General features: G+C 39.2%; 1 pseudogene; it reads right to left on the bottom strand.

Annotated features, from left to right (window-relative positions):
- Positions 1-1,314: 1,314 nt before the first annotated feature.
- The window catches only part of LOC104852011, an 8,699-nt pseudogene continuing 4,784 nt past the window's right edge, over positions 1,315-5,229 (bottom strand).

Here is a 5,229-nt window from a genome sequence, read left to right as displayed (position 1 = left end):
CCTCAAAAAGCATGGATAAGTACTGTCTTCAGTGATTTCTTTAAAATAAATTATTTATTTTGCAATCTTCTCATAATAATGAAACATTAAAAATAACCCACAAATGTATGTCTTAGAAATCTACCTTATTCTCATTTTGCCATATTTTGTTTCAATTACCACTATGATCTATGTTTTGTGAAAACTATTTATAGAGCAAATGAAATTTTGTACTTTTATTCTTTTGTAATATTTCTATCTCTGGCTAATTTCCCTGATGGCATAAAGCCTTCCAAAATAGCATTTTTAATTTCCACCAAAAAATACTACAGAGAGTTGATATATCTTAGTGAATTAATTATCTCCTTGTTTCGAGCCACTTACTTTATTTCCAGCATTGGTTTATTTGTAACAGTAGAACTAGCAATTGTTTCCTTATTTTCCTTAAGATATTTACATGGGCCTAGATTCTGGGATTAAGATTACGGACTCTTCACAATTTAAAAGTGCTGTCAAAATATGTTCTTTAAAGAATATAACAACATACACTGATACAAATAAAATATACCTGTAGTCATGTTATAATACTATTGCAACATTCAATATTATAGAAATATTCATAATTACATACATACATTATACATGCCCATATCTCATTCTTTGCTTTTTATTCATTAAATTGTAGTCAATATCCACTGACTAATATGTTTAAAGCATGTTTATTATCATCTAACTAGTAAACTTTCATAATTTATGTGAGAAAGAAAGTGTTCAAAGTACGATATACTTGCAAATATTTCTAGAAAAGTTTGTAGATTTGATTATGTAACTAAGCCTCTCCGAGTATAGATTAGTACTTGTCTTTTGTTAGCATACATACGTGTGAAATGTTTATGCACATTAAATTGCGAGTAGCATATCTGTATATCAATACACAGAGGTGTGGAGACAGAGTGAACATGGCTCTCTGGCCAGGGAACCAGAGGGTCCATCAGAACTCGGGGCTCCCCCATGAGGCCTCTGAAAGGTGAGTCTCCCGGATTCTGAGCGCAGGAGCCACGGTTGGAACTCATCGCCTGTACGTTAGCTTCCCAAGCCTGGATGTCTTCCCAAGTGTAGTGCCTTTTCGAATCAGTGAGGAGCTTTCTTGAGAAGGAAGTTGGATCTTGATACTTCGGGCCAAATGAGAGAGGGATCCGGAGCAGGTGAGAGAATCCGGGTGATTTGCGAAGAGTTTTTCTTTTTTTCTTTAAGGAAAAAACCTGCCTCTAGCTCTCTCTGCCTATCTTTCCTGACCCATAGAATAGAAAGAGTAACAGCACTTACTTTATAACGTTATGATGACGATTCATGTATCACTGCGGAAAACGTGTATTCTTGCCGTGGCAGCTGCAGTGAGACTTGTTGAGGCCACTTTTTAGCCAAAGTGGCAATGGGGCTGGGAGGGGCAGCCTGGGCATAAATTGCCATGGTCTATTAAGCAATGAGAAGATGTGTTCAGCAAACAGATTTAACATTGGTTGTGCTCCTGAACTGCTGCTGTCACTAATTGCTGAATTCTTTTTTATTGTTAAATGAATGTTGTCTTGACCATTTTTATTCCAAAATAATCCCAGCTACTTCTAACAAGCGTAGGGTCACACTAATAGTGTGCTTCATGGCAAGCAACACTAAATCACTAAATCCCACCTAACTTATTCCAGTCATGGACTCCAGGCAGCTGCAGAGAGTGCTCTGCAGGCAGACAGAACATGGCAACTTGATGTGCCTGGAAAAGTATGGCACAGTAATTCTCTATTTGGCTTTGTTATTACAGACAAGACATTCATTGGTGTCCTATTGCTAAATAATTTTATGGACTTCCCAAAAGTGTGTGGGAAATAATCCCTTTGAATGTCTGAAATGCTGGAAAGTATTTAGCTCAAAGTGTGCATAAGAACACGGCAGCTATTATTCTGCCCTGAGTGGATGGCACCTGTGTCCCAGACACTGCGGACCCCAATCCAATGGGTATCAGAGGGAAGCTGGTTAATGCGAATGGCACCAAGGGAGAAGCACACCGAGGATTCAAGGAACAAACATAAATGACAATACATGATCGATCATTGCTGTAACTAAGGGTTAGAGCTCATTTTCAATACTTCCTTGTGACTGCATTGCCAAAGGGACTGAAGAACCATCTCATCTGCAAACTTGTACAGAGAAGAGAAAACATATCTGTGCAGGAAAACTACAATGACAGTAAAAGACATTTCAAATTCTACTTCAGTTGTGTAGGTGTGATACCTGGTGTATACGATTGTGCTCATTTACCTTTTGGGAATCTGAAAGAAGTGTCCACCTGTTTTGTCCTTCTTCTCTGTGGTGCAGAGTTTCCGTGGCTGCCACAGCATGACCCTCCAATCTCCCAAATTTAGATTTCCTCTCACAGGTCTATCTTTGCACTGTGTGCTCCTCTTCAGGCAGTGGGTTGTCTTTTGCCTTTTCCTGATATATCAGGGACAAGCTTAGTTTTATTTTCTGTGCTGTGAGTCTAAGGGAAAACACAGGTTTTCAATTTATGCTTCCCAAAACCAAGATAAACCCATATTTCATAAAGGAACAGTGTCACCAACTGCAATTTACATCCTGGTGTAAATGCCATTTCCCTGCTTACCACTGGAACTTCAAGCTCCGGCATGGAAAAAACACTCTCTGTTGCTGTTACTACAAGCCACATTCCTGAAAGCTGTCACATCAGCAATGCCTTTGATGCTTTAATGCCTTTCTTTCTGGAGAGCACTGTGTCATCATCTACCCCATCTCGGCCTATTCTCAAATAGAGTACATTCTAATGAGATGTAGAAAAGTTTAAGTTTCTAAACAGAAGGGAACCTCCCTTTTCTGGCTTTGTAAAAAACGGGTGCCAGATTTCACATGGAAAGTGAAGTCTGGACACCTTGACTATTACATCAAGGCAGGGAAGCGGATGGGAATTTCCTTTCCCAGATACCAAGCACGTGCTCAGAGCACTGAAGAGCCAACATGGGCTATCACAGGGGATTAGACAGGAAAAAAGACAGTTAATTTATAATCCATATAGGTAAGGAAAAACAGACTGTAATTTTTTAAATTTAAAAAATATATGTAGGATAATATTTTATGATTTTAACATAATGAATCTATCACAACAAAGTTGCTTTCTGTCACATGACGACTGGCTAGAGTATACTCCTTGCACTACTGGCTGCAGGGAGCTGGAAGCTGACTATCTGAGAGAGACTTGTTCCTGTGCAACAACCTTAAGAACACAGGGTTGCAGAAGGTGATGCTGGATGACAATTTGTTTCGAAAGGAAAAGAAAGATAAAAGGCAAGATATATCCTTTCTGGTTACAGGAGATGAGAGATTTGTCCAGTTCAGGTACAGTGACAGTAAGGAGATTATGGAAATATTTCCAGAGGAAAACTGGTCATCGTGAAACCTAATACATCCATGTATGTGAGATGAAGTAATAGCCACAAAAGCTTTTTCTATTCGGACGAAGAAAAGTAGATGGAGCCAGTCTGCTATATGCTATTATTATGTGGATGGAAAGCTTTTTATTCTTTGTAGTGTAAATTATCATAAGCTATGAAAGACGATGGTGAGACTGCTAGTGAAGTATTTTTTCTTTGTTAAATATGACTTCCTAGGCCTTTCTCTTTTAAGATCTCAGATGGCATATCGAGCCATGGTCTACAAAAGCCTTCTACTATGACTTTTCTAAAAGCTTTAGCTATAAATATGTGGTGGAAATAAGAGAGGAAATGAGTTATCAAGGTTAAAATTGACAAAAAGAAGTCACAAAGCTTAAGATGTTAATAGATCATCAGATTCACAATTAATAATGAAAGAGGTTGAAGACATGGATTAAAATCAGTAGATTTTCACTCTTTACATTTGTTTTCTTCAGTGGAGAAAATTGTACCTTCTTGTTAACAATTTTTTGTAATTTCTTCCTAATTCCCTGCTGGTGCGTCCTCGTGGTTTGGTGGGTCCATTTGTTCTAAAACAGTGCACCACTGAACTGGCGGTGACCATGGCAACTCCTAAGAGGTACACACAGAGTAGGAACACAGTAGCACACCCTGGATAGTGAGTGTCCCTTTTTCATATTTCCCAACCTGGCATCAGATCCAGGCCATCCTATCAAAAACCTGCCTGAGTTTTATGAGACATTTACAAGCAGGGCTCTAAGAACTGTTTTCCCCCTGTGTCCAGGAATCTTGCCACATCTCTTTTCCCAACCAGCTCTAGACATATCATACATTAATGCCTCATGAATATCTGACTTTCTATTCGTAACTAGCAATTCAAAAGGGAACTTTAGAAATTTTTTCCTTTGGAGTCATAACTTCCAAACTTCCTCAGGCCAAGGGCATGAATGGCTCCCCCACTGCCCCTCCACCCAGGGCAATGGACAAAATGGACAAATCCTGGCACCAGAAAGACAGCCCCGCTTTCATTCACTTACTCAAGGGTAGAGGACGTCTGTGTCCAGGAAGGGATGGAACTCATACGAAACTGTCTGCTGTTCCACTATCTTCTCTCCCGAACTGTTGTTTTTTATAATAACCCAATACACTTGAACTTGGTGAGACACTGACCTAAAGCAAAGAGCCACTCCATCTCCTCACAGCTACTCTTAAATAAGTTCCTTTTACAAAAAAGGTATGGCTTCCTTTTATTAAAAACAGCTAAATTAAATAAAAATTAATATAGTCAGAGACGGATTGGGCCCTCAAAAAAGACCAAACAAATAAAAAAATAAAGACATCAAGATTGTGGCTAGAGCTGCAGATGGAGACACAATGACCAGGCTCTCATATCTCGCTAAGGAGATCACCCACTTGAGGTTATACTCTAATTAGCACCACCTGGACCAGTAAGTCCAGATGAGCATCAGGTGCCCTGGGGAGAAACCAGAGCATCTGAACCAGTCCCTTCACAAAACTGCCTCTCTGTTTTCCATATGCTGTCACCATTTAACTCATTTTTTTCTTGGATCAGTATGAACTAGGTAGCTTTACTTGTAGTCCTATAGGTTTGTTGTGGTTTGACCCATATTTTTCACACACTATGACTTTGCTGTTTAATTATCCTTGACAAAGTGCCTTGGTGGCAACCCATTCAAAACACTTCTGGAAATCCTGGAGTGCTTCTCCTTTTTATTTCCAATGGAACTCTCATAACTCCCTCAGTTGGTTTGCAACTTCCTTATTTTTTTTT

Source organism: Fukomys damarensis, unplaced genomic scaffold, assembly GCF_012274545.1.
Source record: "Fukomys damarensis isolate Sample0158 unplaced genomic scaffold, DMR_v1.0_HiC HiC_scaffold_32, whole genome shotgun sequence".
Lineage (NCBI taxonomy): Eukaryota > Metazoa > Chordata > Mammalia > Rodentia > Bathyergidae > Fukomys > Fukomys damarensis.
This window is presented reverse-complemented; position numbering and strand designations above follow the sequence as displayed.